Source organism: Acinonyx jubatus, chromosome B3 (assembly GCF_027475565.1).
Source record: "Acinonyx jubatus isolate Ajub_Pintada_27869175 chromosome B3, VMU_Ajub_asm_v1.0, whole genome shotgun sequence".
Lineage (NCBI taxonomy): Eukaryota > Metazoa > Chordata > Mammalia > Carnivora > Felidae > Acinonyx > Acinonyx jubatus.
This window is the reverse complement of record NC_069386.1, coordinates 54,185,276-54,199,740: the sequence shown is the minus strand read 5'-3', so window position 1 is coordinate 54,199,740 and position 14,465 is coordinate 54,185,276. Positions and strand designations below refer to the sequence as shown.

Genomic DNA, 14,465 nt, shown 5'->3' with positions numbered 1-14,465 from the left:
TCCTAAAAAGTGGCCATATTCTTCCTTTCACCAGAATTATAGGAACGCAAACGCTGACATTAGTCGGAAAAAATAAAAGCAAAAAAATGTAAATATTTCTTTAGCCAAAGTTTGGAAACACAGTTGATTACCAGAAGTTACAGGAAAACACAGTCAACGTAACTTTGGGTTTCTTGTTTACAGACATTTCTGCTCCATCAGGTTTCTTGGAGCAAAGCTTCCATTCAGAATCCAGATGATACATATTTAACAACTCAAGGGAGCAACTGTTGTAAGGATCTACTTAACTCTACACTAGAAACTAAGAGGACTGAACACACAGAGACAGGAAAGAAACCATTCATTTCACTATGCCATATCTGAGGGCCTAAACATTAATGCTACTTCCTAAAGTTCAGGGGCTGATGAATAAGGTCAAACGTTTTGTAATCAATTTCACAAACAGTAGCTATTCCAAGGCTTGGTAGTATAAATCCTGTAGCCCCATAAGAGTAAACCTTTAAAAACAACTGTGTAACTAAAATGTACTTCTGGGGGCACCTGGGTGGCTCAGTCGGTTTAGGGGTCTGACTGTTGGATTTCAGCTCAGGTCATGATGTCATGGTTTGTGGGTTCAACTCCCATGTCAGGCTCTGTGCTGACAACGTGGAGCCTGCTTAGGATACTATCTCTCTCCCTCTCCCTCTGCCCCCTTCCCTGCATGCACTCTCTCTCTCCCTCTCTCTCAAAGCAAATAAATAAACTTAAAAGAAAGAAAGAAAGAAAGAAAGAAAGAAAGAAAGAAAGAAAGAAAGAAAGAACGAACTTCTGGTTGGGGTGTATTCACAAACTCTCCATCTATATGCAGACCATGTGTAACAGCACAGACCCCCCCTTCATCTCCTCTGAACTCATTGCTTCAAGCACAAGCAGAATTGGGAACAAAGGTGAAGCCTTTGCTCTATCCTGTGCCTCTCTCACAGCCCCAGGGGACCCGGAACACTGCAGGGCAAAATGCACACTTCAGACTGACTGATGCTGAGGCCAAAAAGAGAGATAGGAAGAAAGATGGAGGAACCCGGGAAAGGGCCCTATTCCTCCAAAACTAGACATAAAATGATGGAAAAAGGCTTACTATGCACCCAATACTGGAGGCTCTCTGAGCTTTAGTTGAAGTCTCTGCACATTGGTGTAATGAAATGTCTGCCTTGGCCACATCGTGTGTGTGTGTGTGTGTGTGTGTGCGTGTGTGTGTGTGTCAGACGAAATAATGGACATGAACGCAATACAGCATTATTATCATGATAGAATCATTTTCTGACCTAAATTAACTACTCAACAAGAGGCACTATAAGAGATTAAGGAAGAGTTTATTACAAATTCTAAGCCACTGGCTCTCAATCCTGTATCCCTTCTGTGACAAAGTAGTGCCCAAAACTTCAATTCAGAGTACCCAGAACTTCCTGGGGCAACTCAGAATCTTGGAAAGGGGAGTAAGATGAGAAGTTAGGATAGGGGGTTAGGGTGAGGGTTAGAGTAACCAAACCTTCCAAACTCCACAAATTTCTCTAGACTAGAAATGATAATTCAAGCCAGAGTCAACCACCTCAAACCTTCCCCACTAACAGCTCATTACAACAACTCCACTGGGTCCAGTCCAATGCCAAACCAAATCCTGGAATAGCTTCAGAGGACCCCTGAGCCTTTATAGGTGTCCTGTGGTTGGAGTAACTATGTTTTCAAACAAAAATCAAGACATATTGTCTGACAAGAATGAGTGTATTTATGGAGTAATAACACATATAACATGGTGAAAAGGCTAAGAAAAAAGAGTCCAGAATCAGTAATTTCAGTCCTACAAAGCAAGATATTAAAAAGATTTTCCAAGGTGTCTGAAAATCATACTAATCTAAACATTCCTCATTGTTTTTTCAATGTTTACAATCAACCCGCAGACAAAACATGGGAGATGTTACAATTTACAATGATTTCAAAACAAAATGTAAATGTTTTAAACCTGCACCTGTAAAGGTAATGGTATAGCTATCAAGTTAGGAAGAAAGGTATGGAGAGAAATAAAGTAGTTGCTCCAAGAGACAGAGGTTTAAGTATATTATATAATGTTTTAAAATAACCAATAACTGGGGCGCCTGGGTGGCTCAGTCGGTTAAGCAGTCGACTTCGGCTCAGGTCATGATCTCACGGTCCGTGGGTTTGAGCCCCGCGTCGGGCTCTGTGCTGACAGCTCAGAGCCTGGAGCCTGTTTCAGATTCTGTGTCTCCTCTCTCTGACCCTCCCCCGTTCATGCTCTGTCTCTCTCTGTCTCAAAAATAAATAAATGTTAAAAAAATTTTTTTTAATAAAATAAAATAACCAATAGCTGAAAGTCATACCATGATTTTTTAAAAAGTAGGAAGGAAACGAGAGAGAAAAGGTATAGATATCTAAGTGAGCTACGTCCCCATCTTTCATGGCATGGAACCAATGGATACTGTTTAAATCTAGAAATAGAGGTACAAGCACAGTACATGGTGTCATAAAGAGAAACATGAGAAGAACTAAAACCAAACATGGTTAAAATTGGTTGCCCCAAGAGATGAGGATCTGGGGAAATGAAGATAATTCTTTTGCATCCACACCTAATGCCCATTCATAACTGCTCATTTTTTAAAAATTTTTTTTAACGTTTATTTATTTTTGAGACAGAGAGAGACAGAGCATGAACAGGGGAGGGGCAGAGAGAGGGAGACACAGAATCGGAAGCAGGCTCCAGGCTCCGAGCCATCAGCCCAGAGCCCGACGCGGGGCTCGAACTCTTGGACCGCGAGATCGTGACCTGAGCTGAAGTCGGATGCTTAACCTACTGAGCCACCCAGGCACCCCCATAACTGCTCATTTTTTAAAAAACATTTATTTATTTATTTTTGAGAGAGAGAGTGAGAGTGCTTGAGCAGGGGAGGGAGGCAGAGAGAGAGAGAGAGAGAGAGAGAGAGAGAATCCCAAGCAGGCTCTGCACTCTCAGCGCAGAACCCCATAGGGGGCTCAAACTCAAGAACCTGCGAGATCATGACTGAGTCGGACGCTTAGCCAAATGAGCCACCCAGCACCCCAATAACTGTTCATTTTTTTTTAAACATGTGCTGCTACACTTTGATCATCCTCTTTTATTTAAAGCAATTACCTTAAAAGTATAAACATCTTCTCTCCTAAATGGGGTACTTTCTGTTTCATTGCATGAACTGTTTCATTCATTCACAGTTCCGTTACATTAGTGATCACGTTTTCATTTCACTGTGTTACTTAAAATTCTACATATTGTCTAACTGTGGTTTTGTTCACATGCTCTGACATTTTTTTTATTTTAATAATTTTTTAATGTTGAGAATTTTATCTCTTATAGTATTGCATTATTCAATTTAAGTTGTTGCAACCAATATCCTCAATCAATGACTGTTTAAATCTTTAACACATTAACACATTAAATATTGCTAGGTTAAATGGCTTAGTGCAAAGTATTAGAAAGATGTAAGAATTCTCTGCTAATTTTGGTCTTGAGAACTCCAAACTAACAGCACTCTTTCGAACAAGCTGGGTGGTATTTATTCTACTCACACACAGGAAAAACAGCTCTAATTCTAGAAATAAATGAATGTCTTATTTAAGTTGGAAAGCACTAAGATATGTAAAGTCTAAAGTAGACACATTGGATTACTTCCATATCAAAGATTTTATTCTAAAGTTTCACACAGAAAGCATTAACAAAGAAGATAAATCTCTAATGGAGTTACTTTTTTGTGTAAATGAAAGTTTAGCATTCAAACTTTTCTTTTCCTTTTCATTTCCCCAACCACACCCACCAACCTGCTGCCCAAAAAAAATCAAGAGTTAAAGCTTAGTGCAAGTGGCAGTAGCATTCGGCAAATTCAAAGTAAAATTCAGAGAGAAAAGAAATGTATGCTATGTGCTAAAAACATACTGCTTTATTTCATCCTCAAGGCAACCCTTTGAGGTAAGTTATTGCCTTTAACATTAAAGACACTATGACTTAGGAAGGTTAAACAAACCAGCCAGGGTCCCACAGCTTGGAAGTAAAGAATGGGGATTTGAACTCAGGAAGCCTGCTGCCAGTTCACTCTCTTAACTGCTATGTTATGGCAGAGATGCCTTTGGGGGCAAGATGGCATTTCACCTAATAGCTTTCATGAGGGAATGAGTGACAAACCCCACCAAATGTCCATCAACAAACTACCAATTTAAGCATAAATTGTTTTTACCTGTATTCTAAAAGTTCAGTGGGAAAAGGAAAAATATATTTACAGTCCACTTTCCACTGTCTATTACATTGTTTTAATTGTTAGGTCTTTATCTGTTACTTCTCTTACCAGTTGCTTTGAATACAATGCTTACAACAACCTACCTCCAATCTCTCCAGGGGTGGGTGAGCCTCAGCAGGCCGAATACTCAGATCCAGTTAAGACAAGGCACTTGGAGATTGTGTGGGCTAGCAAAAGCCCCTCTCAATGGAGCAAACAGCTGGGCTTTACCATGTCTGACCACATCACTGCAGGAACTGGCCTGTGTACAAGATGTCTGCAGTGTGTCCACATTCCTTAGCCAGAATCCACTTCTGTAAATCTGGCCTCTCTTACAGGCAAGATAGCCTTTCTGCTTCCTATCCCAAGTTCAAACTCCCTTTCAGACAAGACTGGGGAAAAAAAAAAGTTCAGTGGGCTTTTATTTCATATACATGTGACGTATTTAAATCCTTGGGCAAGAAGGTTAATGAGGCTGACACTACTCCATGCATGAGTGACCTACTTTTTTGAATTGTGGGAGAAAAATATGATGATTTACTCCTCTCAAGCATAAGTGTGCAGGGGACCCAAAGGCATGCCCCCCCCGACTGTCCATGTAACATGGCTCAAGGTAATATCCTAATATCCCACTGTCCCAGTTTTTAAAAACAATAATTTTCACTGTCAAAAATGTGATAGATCATGAAAAAAACCTCTAATATACAAATTAGCTACACGTATTGTGACCCACACATCATGACTTTATTAGTTTTTTGACAGATTTTTTTATCAAGAAGAAAATATAAAAGAAAAACCATGAGCACTATCTAATGAGGGGATCCACTACTACTCCAACAAACTTTGCAAGCTCTCCTCGATTATTTGGGTGTCTTTATCCTGGCCCTTTTTGCTAAAGTCAGAGGTCACATCTACTAGCAGTGATTTGAATATCACATGTGACTATTCCAGCCCATCTGCCAGTCACAACATCTCAAGTAATGAAACTTGGAATCCTGGTAATGAAAATGGCTTCCATGGCCTCGTCAAGCTTTCAGGGGGCTCTTCAGATCCAGGGACTCATTTCTGGATTGTCTGGGTCAACACTGGCTGGGACTCAGACAATTCTGGTTTTCTTCTTTGAAGGCATAAGCCTGCCAACCTCTCCAACCTACATCGTGTAGTGTTATCCTTCTGGTTTGTTTGTAAATCTCAAACTGTTCTATGGTGAAAAGTTTGCTAAAACGTAAAATAATAAGACTGTAACCATACAATTATAAATAAACTGTTCCAGTTTTTCATAGTGACTAAGACATAGTATTTGCTCTGGGAAGAAGACAAACAAGCATGCAAAGAGTGTCACCACAACAGGTAAGACACAAACATCAAGGTGAGACTGGGGAGTCCAGAAAGGAGTAAAGAGGGTACTTGGCCCCATCACACAGGGTAGGCTCAGAAGAAAGCTCTCTGAGCTATAACTTGATGTCTCCCACTTGTAAAGAGGAATCACTAGTTTTATTTCAGCCCCCTTCTGAAATTCCTCTTCAATTCTCTAACTCCATTAGCAAATAACTCTCTGGTTTACATGTTGGTGTTTCACTGTCAGACTGATTATCACCTTTTTTCCTGGCTTCCTCCTTCCTCTCTATTTCATTAGGACAATATAGCTAAATATCTTTTTGTGTTCACGATGCTTAGTTCTGTTCTCTTACATTCCAGACACAGACTTCACCTCCCTAAGATGTGGAACATTTCACTATCAGCTTCAGATCTCTGCCAGGTAGGCTAACCTGCCCACTCTCAGCCCCACCCTCTTGTCCCACTCCTTCCCTTTATTGTCTCAGCCCTCACTGGTGCACACGCCTCTCCTCCATGACATACATGCTAAATCCAGACCCTTCTTCCATCTTTATACTTGCTCTTTCATGTTTCCTTCTTTTAAAAATTTTCTTTAATGTTTACTCATTTTTGAGAGACAGAAACAGAGTGCGAGTAGGGGAGGGGCAGAGAGAGGGAGACAGAATCTGAAGCAGGCTCCAGGCTCTGAGCTCCAGGCTCTGAGCTGACATGGGGCTCAAACTCACAAACTGTGAGATCATGACCTGAGCCAAAGTTGGACACTTAACCAATTCAGCCACTCAGACGCCCCTCCCCCATGTTTCCTTTTTTTTATTTTTTTATTTTTTTAAATGTTTTTATTTATTTTTGAGACAGAGACAGAGCATGAGCAGGGGAGGGGCAGAGAGAGAGGGAGACACAGAATCTGAAGCAGGCTCCAGGCTCTGAGCTGTCAGCACAGAGCCTGACGTGGGGCTCGAACTCACAGACTGTGAGATCACAACCTGAGCTGAAGTCTGACCAACTGAGCCACCCAGGAGCCCCTGCCCATGTTTCCTTTTTAATGTATAGTTTCACTTCCCCCATAGTGGTAATCCTCCTCCCCAATTAATCCCAACCAGCCTTCAACCTACCAACACAATACCAGATATACCTCTCAAAAACCTACATATGCTATATTATAATTACATTTTATTTCTGGCTCTTTGAACACTACATTTATTTTCTCAATAATGTATTAATTCCAAACATTTGATAGCAATCAACAAATTTAAAAAGTATGCTAACTTGACTACTTGGCTAATTTCTTTAACAGGTAAAACAAAGAGCAACATGTATGACACACAACGTATTGAGCCATATGTATGTGTTTGTAGTATATATATATTTTTTAATTTTTCTTTAACGTTTATTTATTTTTGAGACAGAGAGAGACAGAGCATGAACGGGGGAGGGGCAGAGAGAGAGGGAGATGCAGAATTAGAAGCAGGTTCCAGGCTCTGAGCCATCAGCCCAGAGCCCGACGCGGGGCTCAAACTCTCGGACCTCGAGATCGTGACCTGAGCTGAAGTCGGATGCTTAACCGACTGAGCCACTCAGGCGCCCCTGTAATATATATTTTAAATAATTATATGTTTAGATTCTCTCCCCTGAAACTTGTCCCTACCCACTCTGTTCCAAAACTAATAGGTCTTCAAGCAGAGAAACAATGTCTGTAATGCCTAGAATATCCTGGAGTCTATTTAGAAGCACACAAGATAACATTGACGGAATACCTTAGTATGTATAAAGTACAATTAACAAAGATTAATACTATGTCTTTGGTGTCATAAATAGGCCAGCTGCAAATGCCACTAACATGGAAACTGTCTAATAGTGAAAACTATTTCTTATAAATTAATCTATTTAAAAGAAAAATATTTCGGGATGCCTGGGTAGCTCAGCTGGTTAAGCGTTCGACTTTGGCTCAGGTGATGGTCTGGAGCTTCCTGAGTTCGAGCCCCGCGTCGGGCTCTGTGCTGACAGCTCGGAACCTGGAACCTGCTTCAAATTCTGTGTCTCCCTCTCTCTCTGCCCCTCCCCAACTTGCACTCTGTCTCTCTCTCTCTCTCTCTCTCGCAAGAATAAATAAACATTAAAAAAATTTTTTTTAAAGAAAAATATCTCATACATATTTTGAACGGCTAAGGTTAGCTAAACAGTAATGTATAATGGTTTCATACCTTGGTTATTTTGCTGATATGCTAATCATTAATTTATTGTGATCAGTGAAGTTATCAATGTTTTTAATTCAGGGACCAAAGTATTTCCTTCAAAAAAATAAGTGTTGAGAAAATACTCATATATGAACATCTGATTCTATTTATTTCTTTAGCAGAAGAGAAACAAAAATCCCAAAGCAATGAAACAAAGGTTTTCAGCTCACAAATTGGTGCACATTTCACTGAGGCAGGTTGTTGCAACTGATCAAGACCAAAGATGGAGCCAGCCATTTGTGGCCAATTCCTAAAGACAACCGTCACAAAATTCATGGTGCAGCCTTGAAAAGGGTGTGTCTGGAGGTGCTGCTTGGGGGATCACTTTCCCTACCACCCGGTGGGGTAACTCACAGCACAGGCAGCAGAGAGGTTGTCATATCAACAGTTTCATTTGCTCTGCACCCTAAACTATGTTTTTGCGGGGATTTTGTGTTGATGAAAAGCAATAGTCCAAGAACTTAAAAGTACAAGAATTTAGGTTACCATATCAGGGACTCTCTTTCACTCTCGCTCTCTCTCTCTCTCTCTCTCTCATACACAGCCTAAGAAAGCTGAAGAAACAAAGCTGCAAAGAACAGTTCCCAAAATCCAGAGGTCATTTTAGACTGACAGTCAATTTAAATCCTGCTGGAATCTTTTACAGGTGACTAGAACATGTGTGTGTGTGCGCGCGCGCGCGTGTGTGAGCGCGCACGCATGCGCACACTTTTCTTTGAAGGAAAAAAAAAAAAAAGAAGAATTTAAAGCCACAGGGTACACCATAACAGGAAACTAGACATTGAACCATGAAGACCAGAAGCACGGTTATGTACAGTAGGTGCTAATCCTACTTTCTGCTTCTGGTCCTCTGGATTAAACAACACTGAGAACACAGAAGTCTGCACAAACTACTGAACCATCCAAGTGGGCCCCAAGCTTCTAAAGGCCATGACCGGACTAACTTCCTGTCATGGTCTGCACTGAAGTTCTGCACTACAGTTCTCTAAGGGAGGGGGAGTCTATGTCTGGCCAGCTGGCATCACTGAACCCCTGGCTGGTTATATAAAAGGTGTTCCCATCTACACATAGGGAAAGGTGTATCTGTTTATGAAATTGGAACTTTACTATTTGATTCCATAAATAATGAGGATGGATTGCCTCAAAATAGAAAAATGTGCATGTTTCAAATTTACATCTTGCCAGCACCTGAGAGGGTCTGACCAACGACACCATGAACATACATGGTGCTTCGAGAAATCTGCTTCCCAGAACTCTGCAACCCCTTGACCTTACCTATGAGTTCAAGGATTATTGTGACTTTTCCTTTTTTGACTGTTACTCCATTTAGTCAAGCTAAAGCCATGTTGTACTTTTCCAAAGGGTAGATGAAATTATAGAAATGACTGAAACACAAGTAAACTAAGAGAGTGGACAGAACTGCGCAGTGAAAGGCAGACCCGGGTGGTGTCTGGGGAGTTCACTGATCCTTTCAGTTCCCTTCTCTCCTCTTTACCACCAACAGAAGAAACCATGATTCCTACCACTTCCCAGAAATTCTCAGACCAAGAGCTCTGTCCAAGGAGATAATAATATCTTCCGAATGCGCTGGCAGCCCCATGAAAGATGGGAAAACCAGCCAGTGAGGTCAGGCTTAGGAGAAAGAATGGGGTCCTTCAGGACCTGGTAGTGCACAGTGATTTGATACTCTGGTTCCGAGGACCAACTGGACAAACAGGTAGAGCTCCAAAATGTCATTTCTCTATTGGTATTTAAAACTCAGAACGGCTTTTCCAATAGAAACAATGTTAATAGGTGGTGGTTTGGTCCCTGGGCTAGTCAAATAGCAGTCTCTATCAGCTAAATAGGCTATTGTAGGCTGGTCTGGGAACCTGACCACAATTTAAAATGTTGTTTCTATGGGAAAACACATTCCACGGCAGGCAACCAGAAGGAAACTTGGCTACTCAAACCCGTGGTCCCTGCAGCTACAGTAAGCTGCCCAGTGAGCTGTGAGAACTGAACACCTTCATCTCAGGCTACTCCATAGTCTTGAGGCGGCAGCTGGAATCGGAACTTGCCCAGCCCCAGGCCCGGTGCCATCCCCCACGCCTGCACGAGACTGTCAGGGCCAACAGGATAGCCATAGGTCAATAAAGCAGGGACTTAAAAACTGAGGAGTAGATACCAGAAACTAGTGTAATATTGTGTGTCAACTATACTCAAACAAACAAAAAAACTGGGAGTAATTGGCTATTCTAATCCTTACTGTACCTGATTTCTTTAGAGACCAGAAGGTTCCACCGCACCAGCAACTATAATATGAGAACAGTATCCTGGACTGGTTCACAGACCAAAAGTTCAGTGAGCCACTTCCAGAAAGACTGGCTTCCAGATGAAGCAAGGGAGGTCAATTTTGAAGTCTATCTGGGTACCTCAATCTCATCCTCTAGTTACTCAAGCATTTCAGATCTCTTGGAATTCAATAATTGCCCTCTCTTCTGCAATGGGAGTTCTCTTAAGATAGAAAATTCAGATTTATCTTTACAACCCAGCACCTAGGACAACACCTGAGTCTTAAATGGTAAACAAAGGGTTAGGGTTTCAAATGTGCCTCTGACTAAGACAAAAAATGAGAAAGAAGTCTGTCAGAGTAGTGAACACTTAATGTATTGAAAAGGCAAATGTTTATAAGAAATTAAATAACAAATTAAAATAATGAAAAAGATAATTACTACTAAGAAATCAATTTCATTTCATCTACTTTTTTTAATTTTAAAACCTTACAATGAAAAACTGAATACATAAGATACCCATAAATGGAATTCATGGGTATGAAAGTAAAATTCTTCCGTATTTCAGGTGCACCACTTAGAAACACTTTACAGCTACCAAAGTTTCAGAGGCCTTGTGCCTCAAACTTTATTTACTAGGAGTCAAGAGCCAATGGGTCTTCTAAAACATTTATCTACCAAACCCTTTCATCAGAACAGAAACAATGTTTTTGCCACGGAACAAAAAAAATAGAAAATAAATCATTGGTAGAATTTAAGTTTCTAAACAGTCAGAAGTTAGCTAAAACCATGTAGTTATAAAGATTATTTCATTGAAATTAACAATTCACAGAATTAGGCATAAAAAATTTGATGACTTTTTTTAACTTTGTAACTGAGGCAAAGTTATAAACATTTAATTCTAAACATTTAGATACCTGAAAAAATTTTAAGAAGAATAGTCTAATTTAAATTTGAGGAAATTTGACTAACTCGGGAATTTATCTAGTCCATGTAAAGACACACGGTAGAATAAAAGTAATAATTAGCAATTTTCAGAGACCTTTATAATTTACAAAATGATCATGTGACTCTTCTCCTGAGTCCTATCAAGAAAATATATTGCTGTGTTCATTTTCAGATGAGGAAACTGAAATTCAGAGAAGTGAAGTAATTGTACAATGGCCACACAATGGAAACATGTCATAAATCACTAATTAAAAACAAAAAGAATTTATTAATAAAACATTCCAACATTAGTACTAGAGATTTTTAGATTAGAGATTAGAATGATGTTTCCATAAATACTCTAACAAGAATGTGTGCCTTTATATAAACGAAATTATGCATAATTTTTTGTATTTTTGTTTTCTTTTCTTAGGTCTGCAAAAACAAACATTTTAAGACAGATCTTATAAAATATATTGGAAAAGGAAAGCAATGGTAAAAGGAACACAGTTGAGAAACACTCACTCTTATAGGCTGGTACTTCTGTGTAGTGAGTATCATATCCCATACCCTCTAGTGAAGATATGAGTCAGCTCTTAATATGTTCAGTATTTGGGGGAGTGGGTGGGTCGGAGGCAATGTAGAGATTCTAAATGTGGATAATTCAAAACCTACTCATAGCTGCCATTGGAATGTGTTTTATGCATGTAATTGAATATGGGTGTGACTTGTCTTTTGAAAACTAAATTCAAGCAAAACCAGCAGATCATGCAGGCAACTGTCTGACCTGGCTTAGGAAGACAATGAGCTACACAAAGGCCAGAGTGACCCAGATGATGTTGTAAAAAACTCTCCAGTTTCAGGTCTCTAGAACTTAATCCAGAGGCTGTCGACACGCTGCCCATTACATGGAGAACGTGGCAACTCACCTTTCAACCGCCAACACATCTCTTCCCTGAAATCCAAACCAGAAGATTTCCCTCTCAGCTTGAGTGATAACAGCATTGTCCTCTCAACACTTTTGGAGCTCTGGGGAAGGTGTGATAGGGTTCGTGTTGCAAGCTATAATTAAGCAGAATGGGTGCCAAATACCAAAACAAAGCAACGCAGCAACAACCTTTAAGAAGAAAGTGATGCTCACTGTATAGCTGAGGGTATTTTAAAAGTTAATGCTAATTTTATTTTTTTTAACTTTTTTCATGTTTATTTTTGAGAGAGAGAGAGAGATAGAGCATGAGTGGGGGAGGGGCAGAGAGCAAGGGAGACACAGAATCTGAAGCAGGCTCCAGGCTCTGAGCTGTCAGCACAGAGCCTGACCACAGGCTCGAACCCATGAACCACGAGATCATGACCTGAGCTGAAGCCGACTAAGCCACCCAGGCGCCCCACTAATTTTAAATGTAATAGTGGTACTATATTTATGCTTCTTAAAGAGTTGTAGATTTTAGAGGTACATATTGAAATGGTCACAACAAATTAAATGGTTTTTCATGGGTTTACATCAAAATAATCTCTGGCAGAGGAAAGAAGTAGATAAAAGAAGATTGACCATTAACTGATAAGGGCTAAACCTGGAGTTTCACTGCATTATTCTCTCTAGTTTTGTATATATTTGAAATTCTCCACCTTAAAAAGTAAAAAAACAACTTTGAAGCAGCATGTGATCTAGTTCATTCTGATAGCCTTCCTCTCCTACATGCCACCAGGGCAATACACGTTCTTCCTTTTTCATTCACTTGAAGACCTCCTTTTTTTTCTTTTAAGTTTTACTTTTTTAAGTAATCTCTACACCCAACATGGGGCTCAAACTCACGACCCCAAGATCGAGAGTCGTGTGCTCTACTAACTGAGACAGCCAGGTGCCCCTTAAAGACCCACTGTTATCTGTTATCCAACTCAACATTCTTGAGTGGGATGGGGATCCCCATTTAGAAATAACAACAGTCCAGGGTGCCTGGGTGGCTCAGGTTAATTGTCCAACTCTTGGAATCGGCTCAGGTTGTGATCTCACAGTTTCATGAGTTCAAGCCCTGCACCAGACTCTGCACTACCAGCATAGAGCCTGCTTGGGATTCTCTCTCTCCCTTTCTCTCTGCTGCTTCCCCATTCACGCTGTCTTTGTCTCTCTTAAAATAAATAAATAAACTTAAAAAATAAAACATTAGAAATAATAACAGTACAACCCCAGCCTCTTTACCATCTTACACAAGTGGCAAGAACTAACCGAAGTTTTTCTCTAAATCTCAAGTATGCAGCTACCAAATAAGGTTAATGTTCATTAGACGAGGAATCTAAGGACAAAGGACTTAACCACACTCTTGCAAACAACTAAGCATGTTAGCCCAGGGGATGTGTTTCCTTAGGCATTACAACTACTTTTTTGACATGATCCATTTTCATAAGGATCCCTTGTCTTTCCTTATGGCCAACATAAACCCATCAGTTAACAAAAGATGAGTTTGAAGGAAAAGGGATTGATTTGTATCAGGTCCATCCATAAACGGACTGAATTTTGGCACTCTGTTCACAAGTGGAAGAATTCTTATAGTCATGTGAAATATGAAAGAGAAGGAGGAAATCATTTAGCAAGGAACCCTGGTATGTTTTCTGACTCCTCAATATGTGAGAATGTGTGTTTAACAACCTATTTCCAAGAAAGGGCCCAAATGCAAACGAGCAGAGGGAATCTGTCCAAGGGCAAATTAATTAGATACTGTTGTCTAGAATTCTGTCAGATGTTCAAAAATTTCTATACAAAGTCAGAACTGCTGACAAAAAAAAAGAAAGAAAGAAAGAAAGAAAGAAAGAAAGAAAGAAAGAAAGAAAAGAAAAATGGCTTGCATATTCTTGTAAGATTCCTGAAAGGTTTTCAAAAGGTTAAAAAGAAAAGTTTATTTTGTTATTTGGGGTTTATTTTTTTCCGGGGAAGTTAGTAAAGCAGAGAAGATACCTGGTTGGTTGTTTGTTTTTATGTTTTTGTTTTCTTATAAACTTTGATTGTATTGGTGACGGGGCGTTTACCCCAAAGAGATGAGAGATATTAGGTAATTTGAGCATTTTTAATGACAAACAAAAACAACTGTTATCTGTTTATTCCTTATTGAAAGCGCTCTTATTTCTACAGCCTGTGAATGAAAACGAAGCAACCACAACTTCCTAGGCTTTATTGCCAATCAGTTAACCAGAGGTTGGTATGTTAGGGTGCAGGGTATAGGAACTCTACCAAAGCATTGCCTAAATTAAAATAATGTATGTTTTTATTACACGTTTCCAGATGCTTAGTAGTTTAATATCTCTTAAAGGTCGACTCTCATTAGAATCAAAGTGTAAATCATTAAAAGAAAATGAAAAACAAGATTTTCAGTTTCTCAAGAGAAATTGCACTCAGAAGAAAAACAACA

The 14,465-nt window shown here is 39.8% G+C and overlaps 1 protein-coding gene across 2 annotated transcripts in view; it reads right to left on the bottom strand.

Moving 5' to 3' along the window:
- The window catches only part of FBN1 (fibrillin 1), a 232,223-nt gene that overhangs the window by 203,553 nt on the left and 14,205 nt on the right, over positions 1-14,465 (bottom strand). The window lies entirely within an intron of this gene.